Genomic DNA, 15,150 nt, shown 5'->3' with positions numbered 1-15,150 from the left:
TTTGTTTAAAGCAAAATATAAATAAAGGTGATTGATTTAGTGATGGTGGAATCTTTTAATTTTTTCTTTATTGGCGATTGATCAATTACTCTTTTCCGATTGTCCTTGATCGTTGAAGTACTCATGATGGAGTAAATAGAAATTGGTTTGAAACTACTATAAGGACTATAGAATATTTGACAAAGTGAGCAGAGGGAAGGACCGTATGTGCACCGCCGTCAAAGGGTTACGTGATCTCCTCAAGTCCAAATATTTTAATTCAACCACCTAGATAAATTACTTCTTGTGGAAAAATAAAGGATGTGATGTTCAGAACATGGTAACTACAGTAATTATCAAAGTGGGAAGTGATGCACTCTGGGGACATTTGGCCAGGGCTGTTTTTACACCACAGACAAGAAATTTGTTTTCATTAAAATGGTTTTCATAACTCCAGGCCTTATTAAACTTAAAACTGTGATGTTCTGCAAAACAACTTACTGGTGAAAATCAGATGGTCAAATCTGTTTTCTCTCAGGAACATCGCAGTTTAAGCTTCACATTGAACATTACTACAACACTCTCATCACCATAGTCCACATTAACAACAAAAATATATCTTGACACTATATAGTGGTTATTTTGGGAAAATCACAGGTATTTTGAGCAGTAAGATTATACAAATCTATCAGTACTTTTTTACTTTCACTTGAGTAAAATTAAAAAAGGAGTACATTTAATTCTACGTAATATTTCCATATATGCATATGTACTTTTAGTCAAGTACTTGATTTGTGTATTTCGTCCACCACTGGCTGACACAAATTTCAAATGATTTTCAATGGTCGCTTTGTCGCCTCCAGTGTAGACAGACTTTAGCTGTGGCGGTGTGGCGTGTCAACTATTGCGTCCGGTGTAGACACAGTGTAAGGCTTGTAAATAGATACATACATAGGTACTATAATATATATACATTACCTAAATTTATTGCTGTTGGTAATAATAATAAATAACAAACAAACAATGTAATTAATGCGGCATATGTCCAATCATTCATTCACAGTCACATGAATTATTTTTACAGTGTTATAGTAAAAGCTAGTGGCCAAACTCACTCACTGAATGTGAGCTACACAATTTTGGAATGTGAAAAAATGTAAAATAACCTTTTGGTGAATTCCATTGCATTTTTTTTTATCTGAGTACCTGTATAAAGATAGGTAATTTAGCTAAATAATGGAGTTGTGTTGTAAGGCGGTGGTTCATTATAGTATTATAATGATTTACAAAGAGACAACACTTAATCCTCTGATTTATTGTTGATTTTGACATGTTTTTCCACACAGAAATTCATCCCCTCTCACAACTATCACATCATCAATGAAGCTCCACCCACAACTTACACATCATCAGTGAAGCTCCTCCCACAACTAGTACATCATCAGTGAAACTCCTCTCACAACTATCAGCTCCTCCCACAACTATCACTCCATCATTGAAGCTCCTCCCACAACTACCACATCATCAGTGAAGCTCCTCCCACAACTACCAAATCATCAGTAAAGCTCCTGAAACCTGCAAAGAGTGAGTTTATGAAAGAGGACAGAGAGAAGATGGGAGATCCAGAGCCCTGCAGAATCAAACACATTGAAGATACTCAAGAAAAAACAGGTTTATTTTTCATTCCTTAAAAATAATGCTGCTGATGAGTTTTATATTTTGTTTGTTGTAAAGGCTGGGACACAGTCACACCGACTTTAAAGAACTAGTAGTGACGAAAGAAGGTGTGTTTCGGACCAAACAGCTGCGCTCAAACACACCACACAGACTACGGCAGACGGCAAACTAACACGTGCATTATGCCAATGCCTGAGAAGAACGGGCTGTTCATATCAGCAGCTATCAATAGTATATATTTGTCATTCAAAAGGAGAAGCCGAAACAAAGATATATGAGATAAAGGCAGATATACGAAATGTGAACAAAGCAGCGCTTGCTTACCATTTTGAATATCAGTAACGTTGATAACTTTAATAATTTTAAGATGCTCATGCAGTTATAAAAACACTTGCGTATTAGAATGATTGGGAAAGATCATGCAACATTTAAATAGCCTTTTGTCTGTACCGCTTTCATCTACAGGTATGCGCGTTTTCGTCACTGGTGCTTTAATTCTTGGCACTGACTCTTTCGCTAAACTGAACATCCTATCAGAGCTCTTGCTCTCATCGATGTCCCTCACGGGCAAACTGCCACCGACGAGTGGAACACACCAAACAAACTATCTGACTGTTGACTTGGGGTGTCCTGAAAAATCTCTAGAACTGTTGAATAATGTTGCTGAAGCATCAAATAATAAGGGACACTTCCTATGAACTGGGTACTTTTTTTTTTTCTTAAATAAAATGTATATTAGATCGAGTCTCCATGGCAGATGATCAAGATCCGGTCCCGAATGCAAAATCCTTTCAGAAAATGTCAATTTTGTCTGGTATCTGATCAAATAGTCAGCAGGGTTGTCTATACCCAAAACCCATTAAAGGTCCAATATGTAGGTGTTTTGTAATAAAATATTCCCAAATCACTTGAACAGTGTTATAAATTTCCTGCAGTTGTGTACTTAAAATATCCAAAAGTCTCCAAAGATTTTTAATTTCAGAGAAATTTTAATTTTAAATAATTGTCTGTCTCGGAAATTTTTTTCACTTGTCGCCTGTCACTGGTGTAATCTCCGCGTTCTCCCTGGTTTCTGCTGTATAGTAACCAGAGCCCTCTGATTGTAACCAAGGCGACAGATGAGGACAACTGTGTAGTTTGAAATGTCTATCTGCACGCTTGTTTCGTTCAAACATTATGGACCATGGCAAGCAGACTTTAGATAAAAAAAGTAGAACTTAAATGTGAATCAACATCAGCGCTGTGTTTTCCAGATGTCGAGAGCTCTACGTCCGAGACTAACTTCCACTTGACGCTGCTCTTACATGTACTTTATTAGACAGGTAAGAAATGTATGTAAAAAATGTAAGAATAGGATCTTTATGTTATTCTAATGTTGAACTTACTTCTAGTCTCATACAGACAAAGTAACACGTAGAATAACATTATAACTTACAATACACTAGTTTAGTTTGATTGTGTAACGGTTGGATCAAGTGAAACAGTGCTGCAAGTTTCATTCGTCTAATAAACTGACCTGTGAGTAGTAATTCAACACTTCAGTGTATTTCGGTATAATTGTCAATATTCCTTTATATTCGCGGGACTCGCGTCACATGTGTCTCTTAGCACTCGCTACCTGCTTCATATCACATTCATGATAAAAACATCTATGTATTCACTCATCCATAAACATCATTAGATTTGTCTGTGACAGTTGACGACAAGCTCCATAATTCTTAGCAAATTTTTCGTCATCAAATTTGCGCCTTTGTTATTGTAAGAGGTTAGCAACCCCTAGCGGTGAAGAAATTTACATATTGGACCTTAACATCAAGTTTTGTCTGGTACCAAAATTGTCTTCTATCAACCAAGAGGTTGACTGAGCAAAGCCAAAGTAGCGCAGAAGCAGGAAACAGAATGATGATGATAAAAAGGAGCAAAGTTTATTGAAAAATCCTAGTTGAATATGTTAGATAATGATTTCATCTGACCAGCACAAATCCAAAAACTTGTGTTTTACCAAACACAACAACATCCCATAGACCAGTGGTTCCCAACCTTTTTTAACTCATGGCCCACACAGCCAAACACATATGTTTCCGCGGCCCACTACAAAAGAATTTAAACGATCCCGCTTTTGTGTCGGGTTAACTAAGTACTCGGAAGCAAGGCTGTTAATTGTCTTTATTGAATAAACTGGTAATGTATTGAATAAACAGAAAATATACATAACGGATCAGCAAGCCCCCAAAGGCAGCGGGTAGAACGTCAGCGAGCCGAAGAGATGTCAGAGGGAACAGGCAGAGCTGGGTTGAAACGAGCAGTCAAAACCGGCAGAGAAATGGAGCACTGGACAAAGCAAGACTAGAGTCAGACTCGAGTGACAAGCGCAAATCGAGAGAAGGCAAAAAAAAAAAAAAAAAAAAAAAAAGACACATTAAAGGGAAACGGAACTGCAATAATGTAAATAAATTTAAACCAACAACCATGAAATAAATTTAGCTAAATGGATAACATGCACAAAAAAAAATCTCAACTTGTTTACAAGACAATTAGACATGAAACTATAAACAACAATCTTTGTCACTGACCTAATGCGAAGGTTGGTGTTGTTTAGCATTTATTAAGCGCTGTATGTCGGGCTGAAGGGAAGAAAGTTGCAAGCGGAGATCAGGCTCGACGTTAAGCTTATTCCGGTATTTTGTCTTGAGTGCCACCAATGCACCTGCTTCACATAAGTATGTTGTCAGAAATGGCATCAAAAATTTAAGAGGGAGCGCGAGAGAGGCAGAGAGAGCGCGCGTGAGAGAGAGAGACAGAGAGAGAGCGCGTGAGAGAGAGACAGAGAGAGAGCGAGCCGTCTTCAAACAACACGAGCGCTGTCTTGCTCTCTCTCCCTCGTGCATATTAATCAATTGACACGATGATGTCGATGTTTAAATAATTTAAAATGAGAATGTAAGTGTGCTCACCCCATTTTTGTTTGTAAGAAAAATTATCGCAATATATATCTCAGAAAAATTAAATATCGCAATGTCATTTTTTCCCCAATATCGTGCAGCCCTAGTGCATCTGATCTCTTCTGGAAGCTGATTCCGGCGGGCAGCATAGTAACTAAAGGCGGACACCCCTTGTTTTGTGTGAACCCTTGGTATTTCTAACTGACTTGATCCTAGTGATCTGAGTGCTCGGTTTATATTCAGGGAACATACTGTATCTGTCAGGATCTTGGCAAGGGAGGAACTCAGGTGCAGACAGGGATTCTCAAACAAAGGGTTTATTACAAAAAGGGGAAAACAAAACCCACGAGGGGGAAAACACGGAGCAAGGTAAAGACTAAATAACTAAAACAGGACTGGACTAACAAGATAAACAAGGACTCTAAATACTAACTATAAACAAACACTCACGGTAATACAAACACTTCTTAAGGAACAATCACAGAGTGGAACAATCACAGGTACAATGAACCGACGCAAGACAGAGCACACTAGGAGATCTAAATAGGGGTACTAATCAAGACACGACAGGTGTTACAGATAGGACAATCAAGACACGACTAGGTTAACAAGGGGGGCGGGGCAAGGGAACGAGACAACACAAGCACATGGCCCAAAGGCAAGGCCATGTGCTTGTACACAAAACACGGGTCTGTCATGATCCTGCCTCAAGACAAGGAAAAATCAAGGACACGAGGGCAGAATCATGACAGAACCCCTCCCTTAAGGAGCGGCTTCCAGACGCTCCTCAAGGGAACATCAAACACGAGACATGACTGACATGACGGACTGGGACACCGACACAAACCAACAAGACATGACAAATAATAACAAAGGCAGACATGAATACACGACGGCAGGGTTAGGGTGACAAATAAAAAAAAACAAACAGGGAAGGGGAGGAGGCGGGACCACAAAGTTCATGGGGGACAGACCAGGGTGGGTGGGTGGTGCAGGAATCTTAGGAGGACAGGACGAAGGCTGACGACGGGGGGTACGGGCAGGTCTGGGTGGTGAGGGGCGGGGAGGGGTCTCGGGACAACTGACAGGGGACATGATAGGAGCAGACAAGGGACGCGGGGCAACACTTACGGGACGCGGGGCAAGACTTACGGGACGCGGGGAGACGACAGCTGGACACGGGGGGACAACATCTACTGGACACGGGACGACAACATCTACTGGACACGGGACATCTACGGGACACGGGGCAACATCTACTGGACACGGGGGAACAACAGGACACGGGACATCTACGGGACACGGGGCCACATCAACAGGATACGGGGCCACATCAACAGGACACGGGGCCACATCAACAGGACACGGGGCCACATCAACGGCTGGACACGGGGAGACAACGGCTGGACACTTGGGACTTCTGGGGACAGGGTCAGGGGACAAGACAGGACTGACGGGGACTTCTAGGATACGGACAAGACTAGACAAATAATCAGAAAAGGCTTTAGCCGCTAAGACAATTGGCATCTGCTTACGAGATGAGACACACTGTACTAAAGTCTTTGCTGCAGAGTCGGCCGCGGCACTCTCCTGCGCTCTCACGACTGCCGACTTGCATACTGCCCTCTTCTTTGCCGGCTCGGGCACGCCAGCGCTCACCGCTGCTGGCTCGGGCACGCCAGCGCTCTCCGCTGCTGGCTCGGACACGCTCACCGCTGCTGGCTCGGGCACGCCAGCGCTCACCGCTGCTGGCACGGGCACGCCAGCTCTCTCCGCTGCTGGCACGGGCACGCCAGCTCTCTCCGCTGCTGGCACGGGCACGCCAGCTCTCTCCGCTGCTGGCACGGGCACGCCAGCTCTCACCGCTGCTGGCACGGGCACGCTCACCGCTGCTGGGTCGGGCACGCCAGCGCTCTCCGCTGCTGGCACGGGCACGCCAGCGCTCTCCGCTGCTGGCACGGGCACGCCAGCGCTCTCCGCTGCTGGCACGGGAGGAGACAGGGTCACAGGACCGGCAGGCCCCCTCTTCCTCCTCTTCCTCCTTGGGCGCGGTGCAGAGGCCACAGCTGGGTCAGAGGCGGGTTGGGGGAGTTTGGTCTTGGGCAGGGCAGTCTCGGACGCCGAAGACTCAGAAGTTGACTCCCATGAAAACCGTCTCCCTCGTTTCATGGGGAGACTGCTGGCTGAGGAGGGCACCTCAGGACTCTGGGAGGGGCTTGCCTGACCCCCCAGGGTTGCCACGGCCAGGACACGACCCTCAGGGATCGTTGGCAGCTGGGTAGGTGGAGGGGACCTCTGTGGCTCCTCCTGGGAGATGCTTTCCCACAGCCGGGCATAATTACGGAGGATCCACTCCCCCTCGGGCGAGTATGGGAGGGTGACCCCCTTCCTGTCGGTGGGGGATGACGTCCAGCACTGCCTCCGGAACTCCAACAGGTGTTGGAGCTCGGAGGACCTCCTGCCTGCTGAGTTCCTTCGTGGTCGGTTCATTCTGTCAGGATCTTGGCAAGGGAGGAACTCAGGTGCAGACAGGGATTCTCAAACAAAGGGTTTATTACAAAAAGGGGAAAACAAAACCCACGAGGGGGAAAACACGGAGCAAGGTAAAGACTAAATAACTAAAACAGGACTGGACTAACAAGATAAACAAGGACTCTAAATACTAACTATAAACAAACACTCACGGTAATACAAACACTTCTTAAGGAACAATCACAGAGTGGAACAATCACAGGTACAATGAACCGACGCAAGACAGAGCACACTAGGAGATCTAAATAGGGGTACTAATCAAGACACGACAGGTGTTACAGATAGGACAATCAAGACACGACTAGGTTAACAAGGGGGGCGGGGCAAGGGAACGAGACAACACAAGCACATGGCCCAAAGGCAAGGCCATGTGCTTGTACACAAAACACGGGTCTGTCATGATCCTGCCTCAAGACAAGGAAAAATCAAGGACACGAGGGCAGAATCATGACAGTATCTGCAATATATTTCGGTCCTAGGTCATTTAGTGACTTATATACGAGTAAAAGTACTTTAAAATCAATCCTAAATGTAACTGGAAGCCAGTGTAAGGACCTGAGGACTGGTGTGATATGCTCAGATTTTCTGGTTCTAGTCAGAATCCTGGCAGCAGCGTTCTGGATGAGCTGCAGCTGTCTAATGGTCTTTTTGGGAAGGCCAGTGAGGAGCCCATTACAATAGTCCACCCTGCTGGTGATAAAGGCATGAACAAGTTTCTCCAAGTCTTGACTGGAAACAAAACATCTAATTCTTGCAATGTTTTTAAATGATAGTATGCTGATTTAGTTACTGCTTTGACATGACTACTGAAACTAAGGTCTGTCTCCAGAATCACACCACGTTTCCTGTCTTGATTTTTAGTTGTTTGACCCCTAGAGTCAAGGTATGCATTAACCTTGAACACTTCATCTTTGTTTCCAAATGCAATGACTTCAGTTTTTTCCTTATTTAACTGAAGATAGTTCTGGCACATCCAACTATTAATTTCATCAATGCATTGGCAGAGGGAGTCAATGGGGCTGTAGTCATTTGGAGATAAGGCTAGGTAAATCTGGGTATCATCAGCATAGCTGTGATAGAACCAAATTGCCTTTCTCATTATTTGACTTAGTGGAAGCATATACAGGCTAAACAAGAGCGGTGCAAGAATTGAGCCTTGTGGGACTCCGCATGTCATGGACGTCCACTTAGACTTATGCTCTCCTATACTCACAAAATAGCCTCTCCCTTCTAAGTATGACCTGAACCATTTAAGTACCACCCCAGAAAGCCCAACCCAGTTTTCCAGTCTCTCTAGTAGTATGTTATGATCGACAGTATCAAACGCAGCACTGAGATCTAGCAATACCAGCGTATTTTGCCAGAGTCACAATTTAAGCGAATATCATTTATTATCTTAATGAGTGCTGTCTCTGTGCTGTGATGTGGTCGGAAACCAGATTCAAAATTGTCCAGGTATCCATTTGAGTTTAAGTATCTGTTCAGCTGATTAAAAACTACCTTTTCTATAATTTTGCCTATAAAAGGAGGATTAGATATTGATCTAAAATTGCTCAAAATTGAGTTATAAAGATTGCTCTTTTTCAGGAGGGGCTTAACAACTGCAGTTTTAAGGGAGTTTGGAAATGTCCCAGAAAGAAGTGAGGCATTCACCACTTCTAAGAGATCTGCTTTTAAGCAGTCAAGCACACTTTTGAAAAAAGATGTGGGAAGTGTGTCAAGACAACAGGTTGACGATTTTAGTTGCTGCACTATGTCTTCCAGAATTTTGCTATCAATTGTTTCAAAAATAGACATAGTATCTTTTTGATATTTTAGCCGAATCTGTCTGACCTCTGCATTACTTGAGGATGTGCTAATCACCTTCCTGATATTTATGATCTTCTCAGAAAAGAAGGAAGCAAACTCATTGCATTTGCTGTCTGAGAGCATATCACTGGGAATCTGACTTGGGGGGGTTTGTAAGTCTCTCAACAGTGGCAAAAAGAGTATGAGTGTTATTTAAGTTGGTAAAGAATTTAGGAAAAGTTAAAGCAGATTTTTTTTCTAACTATGATTGAAAGAGCAAGAGGAATTCCTTGAATCATTTGAAAACAGTTAAAAAAATGTACAGGACAACAAAATGAAGATATGACATTTCTAGAACTTAAAGTAAAGTTTTGTTATTTCTGTAGAAATCATTACTCGTTGTTTTCCGCCTGTGTTTACTAATGTCGGTCCAGTTAAAACAGTGGTGCCTGTTTTTGGAATAAGGCCTATCAGTGAATCTGAAGTTATGAGAACTATTAGATCTCTTTAATCATCTAGAGCAAAAGATAAATCTGGTATGGATGTTGTTATGCTCAAAGAGTCTAGTTCGACTCTACTTAATCTTATTACTAAAGTTAATAAACGTTCAATTTCTCAGGGAAAATTCTTAAGTGTTTGGAAGTCGGCGATTGTTGTTCCAATATTCAAAATTGGAGATCCCCTTTCTATTGATAATTATAGGCCAATTAGTATTTTACCCACTGTTTCTAAGGTTATGGAGAACTTAGTTGCAAAACAGATTAGCAGTTACTTGAGTAGTAATTCATTTTCATTGCATTCAAAGAAAGCCTTTGAGACCGTTAATCATAGAATCCTTATGTCTAAGATATCTTTTTTTTTGTCATTACATACAATTAACTGGATAGAGTCATATCTAAAAAATAGATCTCAGTGTGTTCGAGTACAAAATCACAAATCCAATGATTTAGGTACATCAACTGGTGTTCCCCAAGGATCTATCTTGGGCCCATTGCTTTTGAAAACAATTTTTCAATTGTGAAACTCTGAAGCGCTCCGTCATAGTGTTCGGTTAGTGAAAATCTATCTGTGCTAAACTTTCACTTAGGCTGCAACTGAAACACTGGCGAGTAAAATCTGAGAATTTATTGGCCATTGGCTAATATTAGACAACATTTAGTCGCCCAGAGTGAAGATTTAGTCACATATGCAAGTGATCTACTCACAATGTAGAGTGTTGTTGGGGAAGTCGTGGCCTAGTGGTTAGAGAGTTTGACTCCTAACCCTAAGGTTGTGGGTTCGAATCTCGGGCCGGCAGTACCACGACTGAGGTGCTCTTGAGCAAGGCACTGAAACCCAACTGCTCCCCGGGCGCCGAAGCATAAATTGTTGCCCACTGCTCCGGGTGTGTGTATGTTCACTGCTGTGTGTGTTCACTTTGGATGGGTTAAATGCAGAGCACGAATTCTGAATATGGGTCACCATACTTGGCTGTATTTCACGTCACTTTTTTTCTTTTGTTTAATAGTTCTACTTATAGAAACATGAGATTTGTGCCTCTTATATTTTTTCAAAATAGTAATTTGAAGATCAGTGTACCTCATTCATGAAAAGTTTCAAGTTATAAAAATGCAAGAAAATGACCAAAATGTTGTATAATAATTATCTACTTCATTGTTATATCAGGGTTCATTTATATGTCCACATTTTTATGAGTTACTAAAAATAAACAATTTTTACTTTATTTTAGAATTGATGGAAGAAAACAAGGAGAATGAAGAACTGAGTGAAGTTGAGGAGAAAAACTGTGTAAAAACTGGAGAAAAACCCTTGAGTTGCTCTCGAATTAAACGGAAAGATTTAAAGAAAAGAAGAGCCAAGAAATCTTTCACCTGCACTCAGTGTGGAAAGATTTTCACATGGAAATATAGTCTTGTTGTTCACATGATAATTCATACTGGAGGGAAACCTTTCACTTGTGATCAGTGCGGGAAGAGTTTCACACGATCAGCAACACTTAAGAAACACATAAACATCCACACAAGAGAGAAACTGTACTCATGTGATCAATGCAGCAAAACATTTTTGTGGGCTTCATACCTGAAGGAACACATGAGAGTTCATACAAAGGAAAAGCCACATTCATGTCATTTGTGTGGAAAGAGTTTTTCACGTTTTTCAACTTTGAAAGTGCATCAGAAAATACATACTGGTGTGAGAGAGTACATGTGCTTTGAGTGTGAAAAGACTTTCATTTCAGCAAACAGTTTAAAACTGCACCAGTGGATTCACACTGGAGAAAAGCCTTATAAGTGTTCACAATGTGACAAGAGATTTAGTCAGTCAGCAAATCTGAAAAAACACGAGAGGCTTCACACTGGAGAAAAACTGTACAAGTGTTCACACTGTGATAAGAGATTCAGTGATTCATCAACTCTGAAAACACATAAAAGGGTCCACACTGGAGAGAAACCTTATAATTGTTCACTCTGTGACAAGAGATTCAGTAATTCATCAACTCTGAAAACACATAAAAGGGTCCACACTGGAGAGAAACCTTATAATTGTTCACTCTGTGGCAAGAGATATAGTGATGCAGGACGTCTGAAAACACATGTGAGGATCCACACTGGAGAGAAACCATACAAGTGTTCACACTGTGGCAAGAGATTCCGTCGTTCAGGAGTCCTGAAAACACATGAGAGGATTCACACTGGAGAGAAACCATACACATGTGATCAATGCGGCAAAAAGTTTATTTGGGCTTCAAACCTGACAACACATATGAAAATTCATACAAAGGAAAAGCCACATTCATGTTATTTGTGTGGAAAGAGTTTTTCATGTCTACAAAATTTGAAAAAACATCAGAAAATTCATACTGGTGTGAGAGAGTACATGTGCTTTGAGTGTGAAAAGACTTTTATGACAGCAGAGTGTTTTAAAACTGCATGAGAGGACACACAATGGAGAAAAGCCTTACAAGTGTTCACAATGTGACAAGAGATTCAGTCAGTCATCAAATCTGAAAACACATGAGAGGATTCACACTGGAGAGAAACGTTACAAGTGTTCACTCTGTGACAAGAAATTCAGTGATTCAGGAAATCTGAAAAAACATGAGAGGATCCACACTGGAGAGAAACCATACAAGTGTTCACACTGTGACAAGAGATTCATTGATTCAGGATCCCTGAAAAAACATGAGAGGATCCACACTGGAGAGAAACCATACAAGTGTTCACACTGTGACAAGAGATTCATTGTGTCAGGATCCCTGAAAAAACATGAGAGGATCCACACTGGAGAGAAACCATACAAGTGTTCACACTGTGACAAGAGATTCAGTGAATCAGGATCCCTGAAAAAACATGAGAGGATCCACACTGGAGAGAAACCATACAAGTGTTCACACTGTGACAAGAGATTCATTGTGTCAGGATCCCTGAAAAAACATGAGAGGATCCACACTGGAGAGAAACCATACAAGTGATCACACTGTGACAAGAGATTCAGTGATTCAGGATCCCTGAAAACAGATGAAAGGATCAACAATGGAGAGAAACCATACAAGGGTCCACACTGTGACAAGAGATTTAGGCAGTCAGGACATCAGAAAAACCATGAGAGTATCCACACGGAGTAAAACCGTATCGCTGCACTGCATGTGAAAATTGTTTCAATCAATCTTCTAATCTACACAAAAAAACTATCACAGCACTTACAGGTCTGATGCTGTGTCCTCACTAAATGTTACACAATAATGAATCAAGCAATAAAATACAGATGCATCTCAATAAATTAGAATGGTAATGTTAAGTTAATTTATTTCAATAATTCAACTCAAATTGTGAAACTTGTGTATTAAATCAATTCAATGCACACAGACTGAAGTAGTCTAAGTCTTTGGTTCTTTTTAATTGTGATGATTTTGGCTCACATTTATCAAAAACCCACCAATTCACAATCTCAACAAATTAGAATATGGTGACATGTCAATCAGCTAATCAACTCAAAACACCTGCAACGGTTTCCTGAGTCTTCAAAATGGTCTCTCAGTTTGGTCACAAGGTTACACAATCATGGTGAAGACTGTTGATCTGACAGTTGTCCAGAGGACAATCATTGACACCCTTCACAAGGAAAGTAAGCCACAAACAATAATTACCAAAGAAGCTGGCTGTTCACAGAGTGCTGTATCCAAGCATGTTAACAGAAAGTTGAGTGAAAGGAAAAAGTGTGGAAGAAAAAGATTCACAACCAACCGAGAGAAGCGCAGCCTTACGAGGATTGTCAAGCAAAGTCTATTCAAGAATTTGAGTGAACTACACAAGGAGTGGACTGAGGCTGGGGTTAAGGGAATCAAGAGCCACCACACAGACGTGTCAAGGAATTTGCTGAACCACAGAAAACGTCAGAGGAGTCTTACCTGGGCTAAGGAGAAGAAGAACTGGACTGTTGCCCAGCGGTCCAAAATCCTTTTTTCAAGTTTTGTATTTCATTTGGAAACCAGGGTCCTAGAGTCTGGAAGAAGGCTGGAGAAGCTCATAGCCCAAGTTGCTTGAAGTCCATTGTTAAGTTTCCACAGTCTGTGATGATTTGGGATGCAATGTCATCTGCTAGTGTTGGTCCATTGTGTTTTAAAAAAATCAAAGTCACTGCACCCGTTTACCATGCTTCCTTCTGCTGACCAGCTTTCTGAAGATGCTGATTTCATTTTCCAGCAGGATTTGGGTTCTGCCCACAATGTATGTTGAGATACTGTATGTTGTGATTTTAAATGTTGTGATTAAGCAAAATTTGGTAGTTTTATAAGTTGTTCCAGGGTTAGCATATTTAGTCATCTGGGGGTTGGCATCTTCTCTTCTCAGGTGTTCAGTCATCTCAGGGCTTCGTAAGAGTTGGATCCAGACTGAAGCTTGACTAATTCCTAGTTGCCTCAGGATGCAAGTCCCGTGACAGAAACAGAGACTCAAATAGAGACTAAACTAGCGTAGCTGCTTTCCAATCAAGCAAAGACGATGTGTTCACCCCAGGCAAAAGGATGAAAATGTGCATTTGATCAGATATAGCTGAAGTACCAAGTTACGAGATATATTGAGTGAATTATTGGCTAAAAATATTTGAACAGAAAGTGTGTCTGAACCCTGAACGTTATCAGATATACTGTATTATTACATCCAACAAGTGTACTCCTCAATCGCTTAGGTGACAATTGTGTCTACATCTGCTCCGGCATCGAAACAATGATGAACTGATGACAGCTCACTCAGAGCGGATGTGTGCTAAAACACCAGTGAAGGAGTGGATGCTGAGTTGCCATATCCTTCATACTGATATTAATTATATTATTACATGATTTCTTGTTTGACTATTAATAAAGTTATGGCAAGAGTGAAATGTGTAACCTTATGTGTGCTGTATTTCTTTTCCTCAAGATTAATGTCCACATATTATGTGTGTGTGTCCAATCGTAATGATAAGACAATCGCCAGTGCTAGAAAGCCTTGAATTTTAGATAAGTTCTCTGTGTATGTGTGTTAGTATCTGTCTGTACAGGGAGAAGCTCAGACAGTCCCAGGACAAACGATCAACTGCCAGTGTCCAGCGTATCAGAAATACGTCTTTGGAGAGTTTTATCTAGATTTTGGAACCAATCAGAATTTTGTTGACTTATGTATTGACGCAATTAGTATCCTCTGTCAGGGTATAACTGTGGTTGATTTTGTATTGTACGGGGGGCGGCCTGCGAACTCCTTCGAGAGTGTTGAAGCTGACTTCTGCTGATGAAATTGCAAACTATTTTCTTATTCAAGTAAAATTATTATTATTAATTGAACTCATCTCTGACTCCTGGTCTTCATTGCGACATATCTGGTCCTTGGGTTTTTAACTGTAAATTCCCCTACACTCTCAGATCACCATTTTTCTTTTTTGAACAGACCATCGAGTTCACCCAGTCTGTGGGTTCCTCCACTTTCTTAATTACTCCTAGAGCTGTCATCTTATCAAGTTCCTCTTTTAGTTTCTCTTTCAGTGGCACAGAAACCCTTCTCGGAGCGTGAACTACAGGGTGAGCATCTCCTTTGAGTTGAATTTTGTAAATGAATGGTAGAGCTCCCAGTGCCTTGAAAACATCATCAAATCTGCGAACAATGTCATCTGTAGTTTCCTGCTGTGTTGCTGTTACACCATGACTATTGATACAGTACACTCTTTTTACCAGTCCTAATTCTTCACAGGCTTTGTCACC

The 15,150-nt window shown here is 41.5% G+C and overlaps 1 pseudogene; it reads left to right on the top strand.

Moving 5' to 3' along the window:
• Window positions 1-1,337: 1,337 nt before the first annotated feature.
• Window positions 1,338-12,802, top strand: LOC113078242 (zinc finger protein 271-like; annotated as a pseudogene).
• The last annotated feature ends 2,348 nt before the right edge of the window (window positions 12,803-15,150 follow it).

The sequence above is a fragment of the Carassius auratus genome, unplaced genomic scaffold (genome assembly GCF_003368295.1).
Source record: "Carassius auratus strain Wakin unplaced genomic scaffold, ASM336829v1 scaf_tig00024844, whole genome shotgun sequence".
In the NCBI taxonomy this organism is placed as follows: Eukaryota; Metazoa; Chordata; class Actinopteri; order Cypriniformes; family Cyprinidae; genus Carassius; species Carassius auratus.
Note: the sequence above shows the minus strand (reverse complement) of the source record. Positions and strands in the feature narration are given on the sequence as shown.